This window comes from Pinus tabuliformis, chromosome J (assembly GCF_031772625.1).
Source record: "Pinus tabuliformis cultivar Carrire ecotype Pingquan chromosome J, CPIR1, whole genome shotgun sequence".
NCBI lineage: Eukaryota > Viridiplantae > Streptophyta > Pinopsida > Pinales > Pinaceae > Pinus > Pinus tabuliformis.
Genome location: NC_142295.1, coordinates 306,676,465 through 306,701,506, shown reverse-complemented (window position 1 = coordinate 306,701,506; position 25,042 = coordinate 306,676,465).

Genomic DNA, 25,042 nt, shown 5'->3' with positions numbered 1-25,042 from the left:
TCTAAATCTTTTAAACGGCCCAAAAAGTTACTGAAGTTCTAGTACTGAAGGTAAATTCTTTGTATGTGTAGTTGAGAGAAAGGAAAAAATATGCATGGGAAAGATATGAAATCGAGGTAGAAAATTATCTGAAACTGTAAGGGAAGGGGACATGTTTTTTTGGGACAAATCTCAAAGTCTCTAAATTATAACATTAATTGCATAAAATAACTCAATTTCTAAATGTTCGAGATGGCCTAAAAAGTTGTTGAAGTTCTATTACTTAAGGTAAATTCTTTGTATGTGTAGTTGAGAAAAAGGAAAAATATGCATGGGAAAGATATGAAATCGAGGTAGACAGTTATCCCAAAATGCTGATAGAAATTTTCAAGAAGCAGTAAATTGTGAGAATGGTGTCGTCATAACTATCTTTACATGTTATTCTAAAATTTTGTTATGATTACTTATTGACATGCATGTTCATGGCTTTGCAACCAAGGATCATAGCACGTGGGAATTTTGTTGCAACTTTTGCAATGATTGTTAGATTTCTTACAGGGCTAGTTGTGATGGAAACAACTTCTATTGTGGTTGGTTTAAGGGGGGTGTTACTTCACATGTCCATTGTACAGTTATGGGAGTAGAGAAGACCTTATTAGAAGAGAGAATTTATGCCTGTGCTACATTTAATGTTCACATACACCCTGTTATCACTCCAAGAAACTCTCCTAGGTCGTAGCTCAGAGATGCCTAGTAACATATAATCTTCAATATTGTTCTAGGAACTATTGGAATGGATGATGGTTTGGTTCAAGCCAGATAACCACTTCAACTCTGTTTCACTCCAGACATGCATGAACACCCTTAGCCTACAAGGCTTTAGACCACTAATTCTCAATAGTTTGCAGATTAAGTGAATGAATGAAGAATACTAACCACACTAGCAGATGCATACATAACATATGATGGCTAGCTGCAGCCAGTGAATGAAGCTTGCAACTCTAATTTATCTAAGCAGAGATAAGATGATAGTTATCTAGCGTTAGATACAGAAGAAACACAGATGACCTATTCAATAGCCAATCCAATTCACCAATGCAGGGATAAGATGACAATTATCTAGCATTAGACATAGGAGGAAGCATGAATAAACCTATCCAGGTGCAAGTTTAGAACAGAGGGGAAATGGACATTGAACATATAACAACAAAAGAAGCTTGTATTACTGAAAATGAAGATGAGACGCTGCAAGGAACAGAGTATCTACAGTCTCCAGAAGTTGAACCTTGATTACATCTTGCTTTCGGCTATTTATAGTTTATTTTTACAGTGATCCTTAGCTGTTTAGGGCTGGAGATGTCTTAATCGACCACCTACTATCATTAACTGTCTGATTGCATTCCAGGATGCAATTTCCTTTCCATCACGAAAACATTAATCAATTCTGGTACTGTGCTGCCCTGTTAGGTGGTTGGATGGATTATGGCAGTGGAGCTCCATGACTGTTTAATTATGTTTGCTGAGTCGTGCTGTGTCCTTCTTCCTTCAGCCATGGTTTTTGTTAATTTAGTTTAGCAGTCAGACTATCCCCAAGCTGACAGAGCCGACCATCTTCTCCTTCAAGTAATAGATATGGAGTGGAGTATGGAGTGCATGGGTGGATGGACGTGTTGAATCATATGGATAGAGAGGTGACAGAGTGGTGGAGGATGATTGGGGATGATCGTGAACGAGGGCTGTCAGATCGGGGGAAATGCACGGTGGAGATCGTGTGCAAGGGATTTGAGGTCGTGGTGGGAGTGGGACATGTCCGGACCATTAGATCTCGAGTGGACAGATCAAACGGTTATAGGGTGGAAGAGGTGTGTAGATGATAACACCCGGGGGTGGTTTGGCTCAGGTGGTTATGGTTTTTATCGAAAGGGCATCGGGCGGTAATTGGTAAATGTCAGAACTTTCCCAATTCCATTCAATGGATGATATGTAGCAGCAGAGGAGAGAGATAAACCACCCTCATCGGGTGGGTACTTTTCGCACTAGTTGTCTGTGCAATATGAGTGAGAGCCGTTAGATCTGGCGGGGGTGATCTAACGGTGGGGAAAGATCGAGCACGTTTCAGTGATCAAGTGAAATGTGGGCCGTCAGATCGGTGGCAAAAGATCAGCAGTGTAGCGACACGAAGGTACGAGATGTCCTCGGGAAATGTGCGAAGGGCGCGTGAGAGGGAGAGGTAAGGTTTTGCGAGGGGTTTTGGGTTAATTTGCTTAAGGCTAAGGCAAAAGAGGGTTTTGTTGGGATGTGATGGTTGGGTTAGGAAACGAGTAGAATGAAATGTGGGTGGCAGAGTGAGGAAAGTGGGATAATGGCCCGTGTGGGGCCTTCTTTTGGACAACAAAGTAGACCGTGTCATTCCTTCAGCCTTCAAAATGTCAGCGCTGCACCTCAGGGCTAACACTGGCTCCTTCTAGGGATGAAAGCCTCCCTGTGAGGTTTCAAGAACTACAGAACAATGCCTTTCCTATAAAAACAAGATCAAATCTTCCTCCCAGTGTTGCATTGGGCATGGAGTCTATTTAGCATGAAATAAGAGCTTGAAAACAACATATTTACAATACCAAGGCTTAAAAGCCTTAACTAAAATAAAGTTCGAAGAACAGCCCATTGACTGGGCCATCAAAAACATATCCTCCTTCCTTTAAAGCATTCCTTTTGAGAAAACAACCATTAAACTGAAAATTGACCTTTTTTTCCTTTCTATGAAAGGTTTCTTTGTCTTGCTCAATGTGCATATCAGCAAATTCATCAAAGACTTGAAAAAGCCTATTGATTTGATCCTTTACTTCAAAAAATTTCTAGCATTCGGTATTATCAGGCAGAGATGGTCTATATTTCACCTCATCCCTATATGCTTTCAGCTTTGGATGTTTTGCTTGGACGGTTTTATACACCTGCTGAATGATAAGGTCTGCTTCATACCCTGTTGTGTCATTTGTGACCTGAAAAGTTAATATGAAGGATGAATCAATGCATTCTTGTGTGGGGGACACAAGGACTTCACATGTTCCTGCAGCTTCCTTAGAGCAAGCCCCATCAAAGAACATGTCCCAAACCTGTGAGCCTTCCTCCTCTGTGATCTGGCAAACTGGTTTTTTAAGCTGCATAAAGGTTAACTGTTAAGGCTTGGTAATGTCAAGATAGAGCTTATCTGTGACAGCCTTGGGCGTTGGATTATGGTTGGCTCCAGTGTCCAGAAGATAATTATGAAGGATTTCATCATGAATAGGCAGAGAAACATAGAATGATGGGGAGTTGTCTTCACAATTTTCAACGATTGGGCTGAGATTAACAGCTGGTTGGTCATCTTGCAGATTTACATAGTCAGTGGAGGCTTGGATTGCTTTAGGCTCAAGATCCTCAAGGATGGATGCTTTGAAGGACTCATTCTTTACTAGTTCAATAAGAGGCATAGGTATTCTTGGCTTCTGGATTTCTGATTGAAAACCGGAAGAAAAAGGGGACTTGTCAAGGCCTCTTACCTCTATGGTTGGAGCTTTGAGGATGATAGGGTCAACTACTGGTTGCTTCTGCTTATTGGTTTGATGTTCTGCAGGGACAACAGCTTATGAACATGAGTTTCTTTGACAATATTCATCATAGACCTTAGATTATATTGGTGTGATCTACCATTTGTAGAACAGCTGCACCATCCCATTCTTGGCTGATCTGGTCATTAAATAATGACTTATCATAGGCAGCTTTGGTTAAAAAAGTGGCACTGCCTTTGTCTTCCATACAATGGATCTCATCATCTTCTTCCAACTACTCTTCTTCGATGACTTCATTCTGAAAAGGGACCTTCACCCTTTGGTCTTCATTGGCATCTTTGTTTCTTTGCAAAATCTGTAACTGCTCATTAGGTCTTCTATATGGATTTGGATTTGGAGGAGCAAAGGTATTAGGAACCCTTCCTTTCCCAGAATGCTACTCAACCTTTAATTTGGAAACTTCAGAGGCTAATGACTCTGTCATCTTGGCTATTTTATCTATCTTGGGATCTGAAGATGATGAGGGCTCACCCCTCTGTCTTCTTCTATCAGCATTACCTTTGAGCTTTTCTATAGCCATGATGTTTGATTCTACTTCCAGGGCTACATCTTGCAAATCAGCCAAAGAAGCACATCTTCTCTCCCTCAATAGTAAACAGAAATAGGAATCGAAGGCATTGGCATAGGTGAGCTTAGTAGAGGTAGGTGTGGGTTTCACTTCAGCGGGTATCTTGTTGTACATGCTGTTAAATCTCTTATTGAAATCAGATAGCAGCTCACCATTTTCCCTCTGTAAGTTCCCAAACTCAGTATAATAGTAGAGTAGATCTTTCTTATCCCCCCAATTCATTAGGAATACATCATCCAAGGCCTCAATATCAGTGATAGATATAGGGGTCAATTCTCTGAACCATTTTCTGGCCTCTCCATCTAGGCTTTGGACAAATACTCTCATCCGCACATCATCTCCACTGATGTCTAGATTATCAGCATAGCTATAAAATGACTCAAGATGTGCTTCGGCTGTAACTCCTTCAATCCCAGTGAACTTAGGCATGTATTTCTAATATTCTCCATTAGGCATTGTATTCAAAGGAGTGGGCAGTACTAGAGGTCCATACCTAGTAGCTATGATTCTTTCCATTTTGGTGAGTGCTTGTGGACCTGCCATGGCTGTGGTGGATTGAAGAGGACTGGCAGTTTGAATGATAGAGAGTTGAGGAGTGACTGACAGGACTAAAGGGGTATGAGGGATAGGAGGTGAGGTTTCCCTTGAGCTTAAAGCAAGAGGAGAACCTAACGAATAAGGAGCTTTATGAACCTCTGAAAGTTTTTCTTCACTGCTAGTGTTAGAGGCTATACTCTCGACATGTATTTGTTCTATTACTAGCCTTTCTTGTAGAGGTATAGAGGATAGTTTGGGTTTACCTGATCCTGATGCTCCTTTTTGTGATATCTTTCTTTCTTTGATGATCTTTTCAGGGTCAGGTACTGGGTCAGTTGGTGTCTTCTGAGGATTTCTCCGAGTATGCCTCACAAACTGAGCTAGAACTATGATGTGGAGTCGCCAAGAGGTTCGGCCTCTAGTGGAGTCGCCAGATAGATGATTACAACCAAAAATGTGTCCAGACTTTGTCTATCATCAAAGCTGGATCCGTGTCATCTCCTAGGGAAGTTGGGCTTCAATCTCCTCTTCCCCGACAATGGTGCCACTTATGTTATCGCTCCAAGAAACTCTCCTAGGTTGTAGCTCGGAGATGCCTGGTAACATATAATCTTCAATATTGTTCTAATAACTATTGGAATGGATGATGGTTTGGTTCAAGCCAGATAACCACTTCAACTCTGTTTCACTCCAGACATGCATGAACACCCTCAGCCTACAAGGCTTTAGACCAATAATGCTCAATATTTTGTAGATTAAGTGAATGAATGAAGAATGCTAACCACACCAGAAGATGCATACATAACATATGATGGCCAAATGCAACCAGTGAATGAAGCTTGCAACTCTAATTTATAGAAGCAGAGATAAGATGACAGTTATCTAGCATTAGATACAAAAGAAACATAGATGACCTATTCCATAGCCAATCCAATTCAAAAATGCAGGGATAAGATGACAGTTATCTAGCATTAGACATAGGAGGAAGCATGAATAAACCTATCTAGGTGCAAGTTTAGAACAGAGGGGAAATGGACATTGAACATATAACAGCAAAAGAAGCTTGTATTACTGAAAATGAAGATGAGACGCTGCAAGGAACAGAGTATCTACAATCTCTAGAAGTTGAACCCTGATTACATCTTGCTTTCGGCTATTTATAGTTTATTTTTACAATGATCCTTAGCCGTTTAGGGTTGGAGATGTCTTAATCGAACACCTACTATCATTCACTATCTGATTGTGTTCCAAGACTCAATTTCCTTTCCATCACGAAAGCATTAATCAATTCTGGTACTGTGCTGCCCTGTTAGGTGGTTGGATGGATTATGGCAGTGGATCTCCATGACTAATTAATTCTGTTTGTTGAGTCATGTTGTGACCTTCCTTTGGCCATGCTTTTTGTTAATTCGGTTTAGCAATCAGACTATCCCCAGGTTGATAGAGCCAGCCATCTTCTCCTTTAGGTAACAGATAAGGAGTGGACTATGGAGTGCATGGGTGGATGGACGTGTCGAATTGGACGGACGGAGAGGTGAAAAAGTGGTGGAAGACAATTGGGGATGATCGTGAATGAGGGCCATTGGATCGGGGGAAATTCACGGTGGAGATCGTGTGCAAGGGATTTGAGGTCATGGTGGGAGCGGGACATTTTCAGACAGTTAGATCCTGGGTGGATAGAGTGAACAGTTATAGGGTTGAAGAGGTGCGCAGATGATAACACCCGGGGGTGGTTTGGCTCGGGTGGTTATGGTTTTTATCAGAAGGGCATCGGGCAGTAAGTGGTAAATGTCAGAACTTGCCCGATTCCATTCAATGGATGACACGCAGCGACGGAGGAGAGAGATAAATTGCCCTCATCGGGCGGGTACTTTTCGCACTAGTTGTCCGTACGATATGAGTGAGAGTCGTTAGATCTGGCGGGGGTGATCTAATGGTGGGGAAAGATCGGGCATGTTTCAGTGATCGAGTGAAATGCGAGCCATCAGATCGGCGGGGAAAGATTAGCTTCGGAGAGACACGGAGGTACGAGATGTCCTCAGGAAATGTGCGTGAGACGGATAGGTAAGGTTTTGCGGGGGGTTTTGGGTTAATTTGCTTAAGGCTAAGGCAAAAGAGGGTTTCGTCGGGATGTGAGGGTTGGGTTAGGAAATGAGCAGAATGAAATGCAGGTGGAAGAGTGAGGAAAGTGGGATAATGGCCCGTGTGGGGCTTTCTTTTGGACAACAAAGCAGATCGTGTCCTTCCTTCAGCCTTCAAAACATCAGCGCTGCACCTCAGGGCTAACACACCCCACAAGAATATTTTTTCCTACCTCATCAGAAGCAACAATTTGTTTTTATTGTCCATTTATTGATTTTTATCTTCTTTTTTTTGTTTGATGCACCAGGAAACTCTTCCTAAAAGCATTGTTCCATTGTACTCTTTACAAAAGAGTAAAATGTACATCCAGATATATTGAGCACAACGTAAGTTGAAGCTTTTCTTAATAAACAAAAACTCCCTTACCTTAATTGGGTTTCCTTTTTAAATGAAATACCTAGTCTTGGCATATATTAACATTAAGTTGTCCTCTTCTATTGTTTTTCTTTTTAATTTACTATAAAATAAACTAACTCATGGGTAACTTTGCTTGACTTTCAGATTTATTTTTGGCATGTTGATAGTGTTACCAATAACGTTGGTGTAATATGTTATGTTGATAGCGTTACCAATAACGTCGGTGTACTACGTTGTGTTGGGCCTCTAAAAGGCCCATGAATATCAATGGCAATTAGATGGTGATAGAAGCTGGTGTATATGCATTCTCCCCTAAATTTATTTAACCTTGAAAAACATTGTAATACAACACTCAGAGTGAGCTCTATTGTGTCAGCGCCTAGGTATGCATATAATAAGATTTGAACATCGTTTCTTGGAAATGGTTTATTCCTTTCTTTATCATAATAAATAATGGACTACTTCCAAATAGTTTCTAGTACTGTAAAATTAACCAAGTCCTATAAGCAATGTTGTTATTTAAATAGTTTCTACTAATTTAAAATCTACACTCTTGTCACTATTTACTTTTGAAAATGTTCAAAAACATAATAACCAATATTTTTTCATTTTTGAAAATGTTCAATAATATAATAACCAACATTTGTATGTTATTCCTGTGATACTTTAAAATAAATTTACCGAGTTCATATCAATAATCTTATTCTTTAAATAGTTTATATGGTTTTAATGTTTACAAACTCTCATGAAAATGTTTTTTCTTTAAATAGTTTCCACGACATCAAAATTGACTCAATAACTTAAACAAGCACAGTCTTTTTTTTTCTCTTTTCAGATGCATGCATTTAATGACAAGCTATTGTTATCTTTGTCTACTATCGACCGCAAATGACTTGTAGGAAGATGAGAAACAAGCAAATGGTCTAACACACATAGATATGGGCTTGCTTCCATTATGAAACTAAAGTGTATCTCTGAGAGGACAGATAGATGCAACTTTGTAATTCTAGACATTGTTGAGTCTATAGAAGTCATTATAATTTTCAATTAAAGTGTTTATCTAAGAGGACAGCTAGATGCGGCTCTATAATTCTAGACATTGTTGAGTTTGCAGCAGTCATTATAGTTTTCAACTAGAAAATGTCAAAAAAAAAACTTTAAAACAACTTTAAAACTGGTAACAGGAAAGCAATTGTTCAAATTGTTTGTCTCTAAAACTAATTTTAAATATATTTTGTAATAAGTTTTATAAGCTTATTCAACAACATGATAACTCTCCCTTTATCTCTATATATAGTTTTGTATTTTTACAATTAAACGATTTAGACATGGCCTGACCCAAAAGTTGAAATTTGGAAATTGCGTTAGACATGGTCATCACAAAACTAAAACTAAAACTGAGTAGTCATCACAAAACTTTAGAATATAAGTTGAGTTGAATAATATTTATGTGCAACATCAATTAAATTAAAGCTTATATTTATGGTAGTGTTGGTGGTACATTTGATGCTCAATGTCATGATCTATTATACAACTAATGCTTTTTGTTTGTTGTTGATCTCTATCTCACATGACTATTGACTATGCATTTGAGAAATGATACATTTTTTAATTATAAACCTTGAATTGTTTAAATAGATATTAATTTGAAAGAGAAGTGTGTTTTGTTTTTAATGGTAGATTTTGAATTATTTAAATAAAAATTACTTTCAAAAAGAAGTGTGTTTATTTAAGTGTAGTGTTTTGTTTTTAATGGTAACCTTTGAATGCTTAAATAAATATTACGTCAAAAAAATAAGTGTGTTTCTTCTGGAGCACATCTAAAATGATGTCATCTTATTGCATAGTGTGCCAGACATTTTCATTGCAAATGGAATTATAGTCAAATCTTTAATATGACATTGTCACTAGGAAAAATGAATGAAATCTTTTCATTTTGTCCTTTTTTCGTTTCAAAATATTGTCATTTTGTCTTTTTTTCTTTTCAAAATATTGTCATTTTGTCTTTGTGTGGAAGTAATTATTAAATATATTATGTATATGTAGGGTTTTTTGCCCAATTTTGGAAAGTTAGACACTTTCTTTTGCACCAGGGATTTCGGATTGAATTTGTATCTTTTGAATGATAATGATCCATCCCCTTTAAGTGATTGGTGATTTAAAACAATATTTTTTTATTGTTTTACTTTCTAATTAAACATTTTCTTACAATTGAAATTCCAATCAGAAATATAGTAGTAGCAAACAAGTTACATTTTTCTATTAAGTATCATCGCCTATGTCACACATAAACTCATGTCACTCATGCCCAAGAAAACAAAATCCACGTGGTGGCAATGTGCAAAAAAAAAACAAGAGCAGTGACATTGCCACCACGTGGATCTTATTGCCCTATCTCTTGTGTAGCTTAATTTTTTATTGTTAACTAATCCAAAAAATTTGGGACACTTAATGCAAGAAAGCTAAACAATACATGAAATAGATTAGGATTTAGAAGTTGGTCACCAAGGTCCTATTTAAATCTCCTTTTGTTTCTAAAATATCACCATCATTCATATGTGGAGCTTCTTTGTCAAGTTTGATCCCTCATCTATCGTTCTATTAATGAAATTCTTTTGTATTTGTGAATCACATTCCTAGCTATGAAAAACAAATATTTTCTTAATTAGGCGATTTTAGTATTTAGACCATTAAGCAAGTTTGTTATAAGGTCCATAAAATCACATCTTTTAAATCCACATTTCAGATGTTTCATGATACCTAAGGTAATTACGGTTTTATTTGTTGTAGTTATTTTTACTAGAGCCTACCCACAAATATTTGAGCCTAGGTCATCGCCATGACAAAGATTCTAACTTGGAACTAGACCACACACTACCTTACCAAAATTATGTGTGTTGGTGCCAAGTTGTAATAAACACACAATAATTATAATATAATAATTAAAACAATAAACAAATGGACACATCCTAACTAAAGTACATGACTAACCTCTCAACCATTGTGACTAGTCAATACTAAGTACACCATCACATGACTTTGTAATTATATCATTCATTTCATATCCTCCCTTTTTTTTAATGCATGAGAAATATCTTTATATTCCATATGAGGAATATACATATTTCAGTCCTCGAGGGATTGCTTAGACAACAAGTCTCATACCCATCACAATAAATACTCATTATGAGTTCAACACATTGTCACATATAGGATTTCTCCCTACCACCTGCACTAAACCTAATTGACTTTCCATGAGAAATATATTTGTATTCCATATAAGGAATATACCTGTTTTGGTTCTTGAGAAAATAACCAGAGGGAAATAAAATTTGGCTAGAGAACCTTGATTTTAAGGACACCATACTTGTCACCCAATGTCTTAATGAAATCCTTTGAGCCCTCCAAATTCATTGCTTTTAGTGAAGGGCCAAAGGTATGGATTCCCACTTTAAGAAGATCATTTAAGATGTAGGAACATCAATAATAGGGTTATCGGTAAGAAACAAATCTAGGAGAATGAGGATGATGAAGATGATGATGGTAGAGCAAGGGGAGTGATATGCACATATGTAGAGTTGAGATGGAAGAATGTTTGATGAACCATTTACAAGAAACAATCTCCTATAGAATTAGTGGATAGAATTATTGGTAACCTATGTATTTTCATGGATGGTGATTCTTTTATTTGGACTTCACCAATGTTTATGTTTTACAAGTACAAATGAAGAAGGTAAAACAACAAATAAGACCAAAAATGAAGACACAAAGTAAAGAACCTACAAGAGAGAGAAGGGGCCAACTTAATGAAGATCATTTGTAATGTTTAAATGAATAAAATGATAAAAAATATAATAATGTAGATTCATTCTAGAAGTCTACTTAGGAATGAAATATTAAGAGAAATAAATGAATGTAGGAATGAAGATTTTGCCTTCTAACTTCGGGTAGATTTTTCTTAACATATTCTATCTTTCCTCTATTATTTGGGGTTTCTAATGCAAGATTTATCAAGATGTGGATTATTAGTTGTCTTTCCTTTTTGTATTGTAGTTTCAGTATTTTCTTGTGCATGCGTGACTAGTGGATTATGCAGATTTTAGATACAAGCAATATTTTGATACAATGGGATACAATATTTAGATGTTGTTTCCTTTGGCCCATTGTGGCTTTGTTCCTTTGTGCAACATACTTTTCCTTGCTACAAGATGTATTTTTGGCTATTTCTAGAATTTTCCTTTTCTGGATTGATGTTCTTTCTTTTTGGTTTCTTCTATCCCATGGGGATTATGTGAACTGTATATGAAAGCAATTTGTTTTTTCTGTGAAAAATAAGGAATGAAGATTGTTAAAAAAATCATGGAAATTATTAATGATCATTTGTATCATAGTGTATAATAGGAAATGTATTAATAATATAATACTCCCTTTAGAATATTTTGGAACATATTTTCCTCATGTCCTTACTTTGTAAATGAGTGAATTTTTACTTAGTTGTGCCTCTGATTACATGAATTGGAGTGAATTTTTACTCAGTTGCGCCTCTGATTATATGAATTGGTATCAAACCTCAGCAAAGACTTCGATTTGAAATATTTTTAGCAGAGAGTAGATTGTCATTTTCTGTGAGAAAAAACAAAAAGGTTTTCCTAAAACAAAGAAATTACTAATGCTATGGGGTGATTGTAGTGCGTGAAAACTTAAGCGGGTGGATTCAAACTGCTGGCTAAGAAAGAAGTGGAACCATTGTTGCTGCTAAGAAGTGTTGTTGGACAGGTGCAATTCTATTGTTATTGGGAATGTCATTGCTGAAGTGGAACCTTATATATGCTTTCTTTATTACTTTATCTTTCCATATTAGAGGTTGATTATTGAAGGACCGTTCCACATATTTAATTTACGAATTTTCACATAATTGTTTGGCCACTAACTTACTCGTCAAGTAGCCTTTATCTTGTTGGTTTGAGTCTTTTATTACATATTTATAGGTTAGAACAATAAGTACAATCATCAAGGACACCCATATGAGGTTGGCAAGCACCAAATGAAATAGAGAGGAGGATTTTCCAGTGACACATAGGGCATATTTTCCTAAATGTTTGATGATTTTTGTGGGTTGATCTTGAAAGTTTATATCAGCTCTAAGGGCATAAGAATTAGTGCTAACAGGAACAAAAACTATCTTCAATGTTTCCAATTAGGGTCGAAGATGGCCTTTCTTTGCTCCAACTTCTTTTCTTCCACTATTTGATCTTTTGGTTTTAATGAACAACATTCTTTTGACAATTAAATTCTTACCTTGTTCTTGCTTAATTTTGTCAATATTATCTCCAATCATTTTGTTGTTTGTTTAAAAGAATTCTAGCATCATTCCTTCATTCTAAATTTTGATTTTTTGGGCATTCACATGCTTTGTATTGAATTATTGGTGATGGATTCTACCTCATCATGTACTTGGTTTGTCCTATTCTACTTGTGACTATTCCTCTATCTCATAGTACTTGATGTTATCTAACTAACTTCTCTTCTACTCTCAAAGTAATTTGAAAAGCCTCTTGTACAAGATCAAAATATTATTACATAGTTCATTTTGAATTTGAAAAGTACTTCATCTATCCTCTTCTACTTGTGATTATTCCTCATTCTCATAATACTTGATGTTTTCTAACTAGTTTTTCTTCTACTCTCAAAGCAATTTGAAAAGCCTCTTCTACAGGTTGGAAATATCAGTAATCTTTGGTCTTCTTGTTCATCTATGCCAAATCAATTTTCTAGTTGATAAAATTATTTAGTGTAATCACAAACAATCATATCTCTGTGTTATTTTCACCTGTCTATACAAGGTTGTTTGGTAACCTGTGAGTAAGAATTTTTCACGAAACTTGCTTACAGTCTTCTCCTAACCTTGAATTTTTTATTTTTTTTTGCTTTAAAACTTGTTCCCTCCTTGCCACTTCTTGGTCTTTGTATTAATCTACTCCAAATTGAATTGAAAATTGATATAATTCATTGGTATCTTCAGAAACAATCATATATTTCTGTTATTTCAAGTTGTGTATACAAGGTCATTTGGTAATCTATGGAATTTTTGTTGGTTACCATTCACTCTCAAATATTAATTAGCATTCAATGGATAGGAGTATAAGAAATATCAAATTGAATATTACCTCCAAGCTTAGATGTCCACTTTTCGGAAAATAGCATGTTGCATGCTCGAGGGATATTGGTCACCACTACATACATGAAAAAAGTTTTGTCATAAATCTTGCTAAGCGAACTAGCTTGTCTTTAAATGACTATGCACCTTTACATTTTTGTATTTCCTTTCATACACATCTTGATATGGAATTCAAGCTTTGTAACATGGATCCCTAGTTGTCTTATCACTTCTTAAAGTATTACATTACTAGAGACACGATATTTTATCATGTAGTTACTTAATGCAACATTATTGACAATTAAAGTTTCATAAAAGGAGAGGACATGTCCGTCTTCATAATTCACATGCAACCAAATACTTGGGTTATCCTACACTAAGTCAATACAATCATTGAAATTCAACAACTGCATAAAATTTTGTGTTTTCCATTGAAACCTTAGGAACTCAAAGGATGTTGTTGCAAGTTCATTTTCAACTTTTTCCTTAAGCTAAGGAAAAACTTGAAAATGAACTTGCAGCAGCATCCTTGCAATATATATGTACCTGTTGTTGCTTCAAACATCTATCCTACAATTTCCAGGCATATTTTCACTTTGAAGCCTTGGATTTTGTCTCCATGCATGTCATAAATTTTTCTGCTTGCATGGTCGGAACATACTAGTTATAGGCTTATTTCTTGCTAAAATTCCTTTTTGTGATGCATTAATCACACTTGGATCTTGTATGATGCTCCCCATATGCTTATAAAATTTCACAGGAGAATGAGTCTACTAATTATGCTTTAGGTGTAATGTTATTCTTGTAAATCCATAGAATGGAAAGGATGCCAAAGAAGGAAAACATGTGGGATGTACAACACAAGAAGATGAATTCTAACTTTTGAAAGTGAAACAAGGGAGAAATTCCTCCTAGAATCTGCATATGAAATGTTGATAACCTCTTCCATATGTGCATATAACCAGTGTTATAAAGATTAGGATCAACAAAATATTGGCAAGCATAATAAATGTAGGATATTAGAGACGATGGGAAAATATTGGCCATATTGTGATAAATTACCTTTGAATTATTGTTGTTAGCACCTATATTAACATTAGGCTGAAGGGAGGCAATGCCAGGGTAACCACAAACCAAGCTTAGCCTACTAGCTAGCCCTACTAGGCTAGGAGAGGGCTCTCTCCGTAAGGATCTCAGTCAAGATGACTGGATCAGGTAAAGGATTTTAGGCTAGGTATAGTGGCTCGAAGGTTTTGATTGAATTTTTTTGGTGTTTTGCCAAACCAGGAGGAGCTGGGCAGTTTAGGTCTGGGAAATTAGGTCAAAAATGTAGGGTGTTCTATGGGGCAAGGCAGGCATAGGCTTTAGCTCTCTAGGTCTTGATGAGTTGAGATGTTTAAGAGTGATGAGGAGCTAAGAGGGGTATGTGACAATCATGGATCCTTCTTTAAAAATGGTTGAGATAGGTGGTGCTGAAGTTGACTAAGCATGGAGAGAAGCCTCCACCAACAGGTCAAGCTTATCCTTCTCCTCTTAATGAAATAAGTTCTCAATTTTTGCATGAGCCCTTTTGAGCTTGGCTCTAGCAATTTTGTTTCTCATGGCATAGTATTTGGCTATTTTTCTTTGAACTTCTTTGTTCCTATTGGCTTTAGCTAATAGGTATTCAAGATGATTGTTAGCCCTCTCAAGAAAATATTCCCTGTTCTCATTCATCATTATGCCAAATTGTTCATTTAAGGTGAGTTGGTTGGCAAGTTGAGCTTCCCTTTCTCTTTCAAGCTTCAAAGCTCGCTTTAGGCCTCTAGTCCTAGGCCTCCTCTTGGGCATGTTTTCCTCCATGGGCTCACCATAGTCACCATAGGCTTCCTCAAGTTGGACTTTAAACTTTTCAACTTCCCTTTTAGCTTTGATGAGCTGAACTTCCATAAGCTCCTGCTTGGTCTCCATTTGCTTATTTTCCTGTTCATAATAAGATATGATGTAATTTTATCTTTATATATTCACCTATAACACACCTATCAATGCTTCTTGCTCTTTGAAGATCATTCTAGTGTTTGCCTTCCCATCTTCCTCATCTAAGTCTGCTAAATCAAAATCCTACTCAGTTTCATGGGGGTCTTTTTCCTATTTTTGCATTTTTGTTTCAGCCATTTTTTCTTTTCCTTTGTGTACCTACTTTGCCGATGAAGAGAGAAAGGCCCCTCCCACAATCTGTGGGGCAAACACTTGCATGTTTCCTCTTTGATAAGTGTGCACCAAATTACCTAAATTAGCCCTTCCTAGCTTGCTGCTTTGACCCTGATCACCTTGTCCTTTGCCATTGTCCCCTTTTTTGTCAGATGAAAGAGCAGGTTCATGGAGTGGTGATAATGGAGGTGATGGTATGATTGAATCATCATAGGAGGATGAATAATGCATGGGCTGAGATGAAGGGATGGAGGATGGTGGATGGGATGATGATTGAATGTCTTGAGTGGAAGCTTGAGTGAAAATGGGATTAGCTATAAATGTACTCCATTCAATGTTAAGATCTTTAAGATGATAAAGAACTATGATCTTTATGAGGGAATGGTGAAATAAACTCTTAATTTTATGTTTGATCTTTTTGTTCTCTTCTCTGGGCAATGTAAGCCATCTTCTCCACACTCCTGAAAAGATAGTAGGGTATATTGAGCATTTTAACCCTAGTGAAATGCATAAGTAACTGGATGTGGTAGGAATAGACCCTAGAGAACCTACCCTCACATGAAAAATATTTCATTACAATCTTCATCATAGGTGCATATCTGTCAAGGAGATATGAGAAAGGGAAGTAGCCTTTTCTTTGACTTCTATACCTAGGTTTGAGGTATGGTTCATAAAAACATGCTTCTATCTCACCCTGCTTGAACCATTTTTCCCCAACTTCTGGAATCCCAGTGGCAGCTGATATGATGGCAGCAGATAATTTGAAAGTTATGCCTCTAAGAGTGACTTGGTTATCTTGAATTCTAGTTATGAAAAGCCTAGTCAACTCAGGGTGGTACTGGACTGCTTGAACTTGCTCAAAAAACTCAAAACACCCTAACCATTTGAAGGTTGTCACTGTCATAGGAGATGCTAGGAGCTCTTTGAGATCTGTGGGTTCAAACCTGAGAATTTTCCCTCCTTTATGAGGCCTTCTCTGCTCTATGTTTCTCTCTCTGTCTGATCTCTCTTCTTCACTGTGTGGCCTATATTCTTCATCAACCATGGTGTCTTTGTTATGAAACCCTAAGTAAATGGTAGGGGAATGGAAGTGTTTGGGAAGGAAAAAGAAAAGGGAAAGGTAGATGGAAGTCTGGTGGGTGTAGGGATAGAGGTTTCTGAAGAGGAATATAGAGCATTTATCAAGTCTTTTATGGAAAACGAGAAGTTTTCTTGCAAAAATCAGGGCTAAGAGAAAAACTAGGGTTTTGCAAATGAAACTAACAACAATCTTGATTTCACTCTTCAAACATTGAGGAAATAACTTTGAGGAGAGGGAAAATGATATTTTACTTACTTTCTTAAAGCTGAGAAGGTGTTTGGAATGTCGAAGAGCAAATATGAATGAAACTGGTCAAACACACAATGCACAGAGGGAGTGCGAAGTGTCAAGAGGAAACGCGTGGCGCCAAACGGGAACGTGCAGTGCCAAGAGGAAGTGTGCAGCACCAAGAGGAAATGCACAACGCCAAAAGGGAAAGCACAATGCTAAGAGGAAGTGCGTAGCGCCAAGAGGAAATGCGCAGTGCCAAGCTGTTTTTGCTGATTTCGACCCTTAAATCGGAAAATCTTTTACTTGGGTTTGCTCAATGGGAGGTTAAATGGAAATAAAGGAGATATGAAGGCAAGAAGACCTTTATACATGCTTGAATTTAATTTTTGCTCCTCAAAACCCCCTTTGCTAATGTTTTTTCACTTTCACCTTTTCACCCTTTTTTTTCATTGTTCTTGATTTTCTGACTCTTTGCTTTTTGACAGGTGGATGAATGCTCAATCTTGACTTGAATTTTACAATGCTTGTTTGTCTTGCAGTAAGGAGAAATGCTCTGATGCAGCTGGGATCACTTATTACATATAGGAACATAAAATTATATATGAAATACAAATAAACTAAAATACTCTGTTTTCACCACAAAAACATGTTTTTGAGGTGAAAATTACATTAGGTTAAAAGATAATAATTTTAGTAGCTATGGCTTTCAAGCCATCATGCTTGATTTATTGATCATCCTCATACCCTTTCTGACCTTTATTTACACTTTAAAATCAAACTTTTGACCTTGGTGGTGAAACCCTAAGACCTAATGAAATGATGACTATAGATTGATCATAAAACCATAATTGAAGACAATCTGAAGAAGGATCAGCAAGTATACTCTGTGAGGGAAAAATTTAGATTTTCTGAGGAGAGGACAACCATCAGTGGATCCATATGTCATGACCTAATGGAATGATGCAAAATTTTCAGTATGGGACCCCTAAAATGAAAATGCAAAGAGCAAATTTGATCCCTGATGGAAGTATGCAAATACTGACACTAACATTGGCTTCTTTGGGGATGGTAGCTCCTCGGAGGTGCCAAGAACATCGTAGACCAAGTGCCTCATCCATTGGGTAATACTGTCAAAACTAAAAAAAAAAAAAATGACTCAAAACAATTGAAAAGAGACTCTCAACCAAACTGACTAAAAACTTTTACTAAACTGGAAAAGATGCTCGAAATGGAGCTTATTCAATAAAACCTACTCTAACCGTTCCATTCATCACCTGATCAAGTGAAATGAAACAACCAATGCAACCAAGTAAGCATTCTGGCTGCTGTTTTAATTCTTTGTAAGTGCTTGTTGATGAGGAACAAGAGAGAACTAATGAAATGCAACTCCCATGAAAACTTTTAAACAAATCCAAATTTTCCCACATTGAATAATATGGATGCTCTATCTAACTCCAAAAATACTGCACAAGGATCTTGAAATTCATGTGCACTGGGACTTAGCTCATCCAATGGATTACTTTTCTTCTCCTCATACCATGAATGCAAACTTTCATCTGAGCTTTGTGATGAGACTCCTGCTAAAAATGACAAAGAAGCCGGTTGTTGGATCAAGTTTGTATCAATAATTTTTTTAAGCTCACAGTTAGCTAATGGAGAAGGACTTTGACTACAGATATCATCCAACACATTAGCTATTGGATCATCAAAAACTTGAAAATATTGTTGCAACCCATTTTCTATTGGTTCCAATGAGATTGCATGATTTTCTACAGGCTGCTCATCCTTTATTGAAGATATACTATGCAAAATTCTGCTCAAAAACTGAAATGATTCAAAACATAATGGTACAGAATCATCTTGCATCATTTGATCATATGTTCCAGCTTCCAAGTCTTCATCTACAACCTGACATTCAATGGAATTTGGGGGATGCAAATCTATATATGAGAAGTTTTGAACAAGGATTTCATTGCCCTCTAGATGGTCAAGATCAAAACTTATCGACAATTGACTTCTAATTGCATGAAATTTGTCTCTGATGAACTGAAATGAAGTAAAACAAAGAGACAAAGATCCTTCACTTACTTCAAAATTTTCTGCACTTTCCTCCTCACTTCCATAGATGATACGCGTCGGTTGATCACTGTATTCGAGTTGCTGAAAGTAAACTTCCTCCTTCCACAAACCAACTGCTAATTTGTCTGCAAGATTAGCTTCTGTTTGGAGAACATAATCATCGTGATACTGATCAAACTTAGGAAAATCATCAGTATAAAACACATCATCAAGCATACATGTCAGATTAACAAATCTCTCTTCTCCAAGATGATCTATAAAACAATCATTATCAGATCTATGAAATCTGGGATAAGAAAGGAAATGTTTTGGATCAGCGACTTGTCTTTCCTCAATCAGCGAGCCATGGTCTTGAACATCATACTCATTCCTTGTGGTGATATTTTTCATCATCTCTTCCACTGCACTTACCAAAATGTCGAGCTTTACCTCTAAAGATGTCGATTCATCTGGTTCTATGTTCTTCCTCTCTTCTTCCTTCAACTTTGCCCTTCTGATCAGCAAATTAGCCTCTACATCTACTTCACTATTTTGCATCTCTTCAAGTGTTGCAAGGTTCTGTTTCTCAGCTGAAACTCCATTTCCAGATCAAAGGCATCCGGGTAGTGCAAGAGAGCGGATCCAAGAGGAGGTCTTGTATTAAGAGGCATCGAATAATAGACTTGGTTAATTCTGGCAGAAAATTGTTGTACTATCTCCCCTGGCTGTCTTCTCAACTAGTTATACTCTTCTAGAATCAAGAAAGGGCTCTGTCTGACCACCCACTTGTCAAGGAAAACTTTGACAAACTGCTGGAAATCTGAGATGATCGCATCAGGCAGGGTTTTGAACCAACTCTTGACTTTTCCTTGCAAAGAAAGAGCAAAAATCCTAATACTGACATCATGTTCATCAACTTCAAAAAGGTCAAGAAAAGACTCAAAATTCAGTACATGTCTCTCAGCAGTGATGTTGTCACATTCACCATCAAATCTTGGTAGATATAGGTAATGATTTTTAGGGAAAGCGTGGGATATAGGAGGTAAAATCATAGGCTTGTATCTATCTGGAATTTTACAAGATATAGGGGTATATACAAAAGTTGTGGAATTAGTCTTGGTCTCTTTAGGCTCATCAGTTTGAATACGGTCATCATACTATTTGGAAGAAGGGTCTTCATCAAGATCAAAGGCATGTGAATAATTTTTATTCACAATCTTCAAAGGGAAAGAATCAAATGCAGGTCTAGGATCTTTTCTCGAATACAATATACTTTGTAAAGCCTTCTTGACATTATTGGGAAAAGAGAAGAAATAATTTATAACAAAGAACATAATGTCTTGGATGAAATTCCAACTTGAATACATGATCTTTCCATATTGTCCTTTCATGTTTTTATTGGTCAGGTTCATCCTCCAGTGGAGTCCTTGGATCTGATCTTGAAACTGATTTAGAGTGGCCAAGTGAATTATTTCAACGTTCCAGTGTCTGATCATTGTCCACCATCAACAATTAGATCTAAACTTGATACATTTTACTCAAGACCATAAAACTACGTTCCCCAGTATGGTCACCACTATGTTATCACCTAGATTGACCTCGGGCTGAAGGGAGGCAATGCCAGGGTAACCACAAACCAAGCTTAGCTTAGTAGCTAGCCCTACTAGGCCGGGAGAGGGCTCTCTCCTTTAGGCTAGGTATAGTAGCTCGAAGGTTTTGATTGAATTTTTTTGTGTTTTTCCAGATCAGGAGGAGCTGGGTAGTTTAGGTCTGGGAAATTAGGTCAGAAATGCAGGGTGTTCTATGGGGCAAGGTAGGCATAGTCTTTAGCACTCTAGGTCTTGATGAGGTGAGATGCTTAAGACTGATGAGGAGCTAAGAGGGGCATGTGACAATCATGGATCCTTCTTAACCAGTAGAAAACATGAAATGTTGACTGATTTCCCAAGGCAGAGCACTGATATAATGGATTCTACCTATCAAACTTGAAAACATTCAACTAGAAGCATTGAAATGAATGATGGCATACATAAAACATGTAAATAAATGATCACAAAAGAAGAACTGTACTAAAACTCCATACCACAGGAATCCCATAAAAATAGCTACAAATCTTATTAATCTCCTTGCCAAACTTCTTACAATGATGTACAATAAAGCTCTGAGCATACAACTGAGTTCGACCCACATAATGACTGAGAAAATACATGATACAAGCCTCAAAATAGCTAATCCTAGCCTCAAGGGTTGAATTCCATGAGAGGAGGAGTAGTTGCACACAATACTAAACTGATAGCTAAAGATTATGGTGGTCAAACTGACTCATTCCTAATATGAAGCAAACTGATTCATTACATGCCACTTAGGCCATTCATCTGATGTATCTACCCTAGGTCACAGAAAATATACTTTAATTACATCATCATCATGAATTACATCAGTGAAAAACCAAAATCCTAGAGGTGAAAAGTATTTTTTGAGGGAAATAGTGAAAATTTTGGTTGTTTACCAAGTGCGCAATGCCAGTGTCAAACGTGTAGCGCCTGAAGGAAGTGCGGAGTGCCATGTTCAAACCAACTTTTGACTGCCTTCCCAATGTCCAAATTGAGCCCAGGATAGCTCGTTGCAAATCTTATCCTGTCTAGTTTCTAAAGATGCCTTAATATTTCAAAATTAACTTTATTTTACTCTCAAAAAATGGATTCTCCCAAGACTAGTCAAATGCGCAATGCTTGGTCCAAAAATGAGGCAAAAATGTGATTATTTGCTAGTTTTTTGCCATTTTCACAAACCAGTTTTGCCTTCCAAGGCTGGAAACATGGTTTTCCTTACTGTCTTGGGCCTTCTGAATCCAATGGTTGTGGCCATTACTCCAAATAATGCCTCCAAAAAGTGTGAAGCGTCTAGGGCACTGCGCGTTTGGCTAAAAAACTGATATAAAAATTGCCTGGAAAAACAAGAAATGCCAAAAGCCAAAACTGAGTTCAAGGTCTTTAAAAATGGTTTGCATAGGTGGTTCTGAAGCTAACTAAGCATGGAGAGAAGCCTCCACCAACAGGTCAAGCTTATCCTTCTCTTTTTGATGAGTTAAGGCCTCAATTTTTGCATGATCCCTTTTGAGCTTGGCTCTAGCAATTTTGTTTCTCGTGGCATAGTATTTGGCCATTTTTCTTTCAACTTCTATGTTTCTATTGGCTTAGCTAATAGGTTTTCAAGATGATTGTTAGCCCACTCAATCTAATATTCCCTATTCTCATTCATCATTATGCCAAATTATTCATTTAAGGTGAGGTGGCTGGCAAGTTGAGCTTCCCTTTCTCTTTCAAGCTTCAAAGCTCACTTTAGGCCTCTAGTCCTAGGCCTCCTCTTGGGCATGTTTTCCTCCATGGGCTCATGATAGTCACCATAGGCTTCCTCAAGTTGGACTTTAAACTTTTCAACTTCCCTTTTAGCTTTGATGAGCTGAACTTCCATAAGCTCCTGCTTGGTCTCCATTTGCTTATTTTCCTGTTCATAATAAGATATGATGTAATTTTCTCTTTGTATATTCACCTGTAACCCACCTATCAATGCTTCTTGCTCTTTGAATATCATTCTAGTGTTTTTCTTCTCATCTTCCTCTTCTAAGTCTACTAAATCAAAATCATGCTCAGTTTCATGGGGGTATTTTTCCTATTTTTGCATTTATGTTTTAGCCATTTTTTCCTTTCCCTTGTGTACCTACTTTGATGATGAAGAGATCAAGGCCCTTCCCACAATCTATGGGGAAAAAACTTGCCTATTTCCTCTCTGATAAGTGTGCACCGAAGTACCTAAATTAGTTCTTCCTAGCTTGCTGCTTTGACCCTGATCACCTTGTCCTTTGCCACTGTCCCCTTTTCTGTCAGATGAAAGAACAGGTTCATGGAGTGGTGATAATGAAGGTGATGGTATGACTGAATCATCATAGGAGGATGAATAATGCACGAGTTGAGATAAAGGGATGGAGGATGGTGGATGAGATGATGATGGAAGGTCTTGAGTGGAAGCTTGAGTGAAAATGGGATTAGCTATAAATGTACTCCATGCAATGTTAAGATCTTTAAGGTGATGTAGATTATCTTCCGGATACATCGCATTAGGTTTCTTTCTGATCAACGTTTTGAACCAGCAACGATGGTTCGAAACGTCGATAAAAAGAAACCTAATGCGATGTATCCGAATCATGAAACTCGTAGAAACCTCAAAGACAAAATAATCTTTAAGGTGATAAAGAACTATGATCTTTATGAGGGAATGGTGAAATAAACTCTTCATTTGATCTTTGTGTTCTCTTCTCTGGGCAATGTAAGCCATATGCTCCACACTCCTGAAAAGATAGTAGGGTATATTGAGCATTTTAACCCTAGTGAAATGCATAAGTAACTGGATGTGGTAGGAATAAACCCTAGAGAACCTACCCTCACATGAAAAATATTTCATTACAATCTTCATCATAGGTGCATATCTGTCAAGGAGATATGAGAAAGGGAAGTAGCCTTTTCTTTGACTTCTGTACCTAGGTTTGAGGTATGGTTTATAAAAACGTGCTTCTATCTCACCCTGCTTGAACCATTTTTCCCGAACTTCTGGAATCCTAGTGGCAGCTGACATGATGGCAGCAGACAATGTGAAAGTTATGCCTACAAGAGTGACTTGGTTATCTTGAATTTTAGTTATGAGAAACCTAGTCAACTCAAGGTGGTATTGGACTACTTGAATCTGCTCACAAAAATCAAAACACCCTAACCATTTGAAGGCTGTCACTGTCATAGAGATGCTAGGATCTCTTTGAGATATGTTGGTTCAAACCTGAGAATTTTCCCGCCTTTATGAGGCCTTCTCTACTCTATGTTTCTCTCTCTGTCTGATCTCTCTTCTTCACTATGTGGCCTATATTCTTCATCAGCCATGGTGTCTTTGTTATGAAACCCTAAGTAAATGGCAGGGGAATGGAAGTGTTTGGGAAGCAAAAAGAAAAGGGAAAGGTAGATGGAAGTCTGGTGGGTATAGGGATAGAGGTTTCTGAAGAGGAATATAGGGCATTGATCAAGTATTTTATGGAAAACGAGAAGCTTTCTTGCAAAAATCAAGGCTAAGAGAAAAACTAGGGTTTTGCAAATGAAATTAAGATCAATCTTAATTTCACTCTTCAAACACTGAGGAAATAACTTTGAGGAGAGGGAAAATGATGTTTTACTTACTTGCTTAAAGTTGAGAAGGTGTTAGGAATGTCGAAAAGCAAATATGAATGAAACTGGTCAAACACGCAGCGCACAGAGGGAGTGTGTAGTGCCAAGAGGAAACGCACAGTGCCAAAAGGGAACACACAACGCCAAGAGGAAGTGCACAGCGCCAAGAGGAAACGTGCAACACCAAAAGGGAATGTGCAACGCCAAGAGGAAGTGCGCAGTGCCAAGAGGAAATGCACAGCGCCAAGCTGTTTCTACTGATTTTGACCCTTAAATCGGAAAAACTTCTACTGGGGTTCGCTCAATGGGAGGTTAAGTGGAAATAAAGGATATATGAAGGCAATAAGAACTTTATACATGCTTTAATTTATTTTTTTCTCCTCAAAACCCCCTTCGCTAATGTTTTGTCACTTTCACCTTTTCACCCTTTTTTGTCACTGTTCTTGATTTTCTGACTCTTTGCTATTTTCCAGGTGGATGAATGCTCAATCTTGACTTGAATTTTACAATGCTTGTTTGTCTTGCAGTAAGGAGAAATGCTCTAATGCAGCTAGGATCACTTATTACATATAGGAACTTAAAATTACATATGAAATACAAATAAACTAAAATACTCTATTTTCACCTCAAAAACATGTTTTTGAGGTGCAAATTACATTATGTTAAAAGATAATAATTTCAGTAGCTATGACTTTTAAGCCATCATGCTTGATTTATTGATCATCTTCATACCCTTACTGACCTTTATTTACACTTTAAAATCAAACTTTTGACCTTGGTGGTGAAACCCTAAGACCTAATGAAATGATGACTGCAGATTGATCATAAAACCATAACTGAAGACAATCTGAAGAAGGATAGGCAAGTATACTCTCTGAGGGAAAAATTTAGATTTTCTAAAGAGAGGACAACCATCAGTGGATTGGT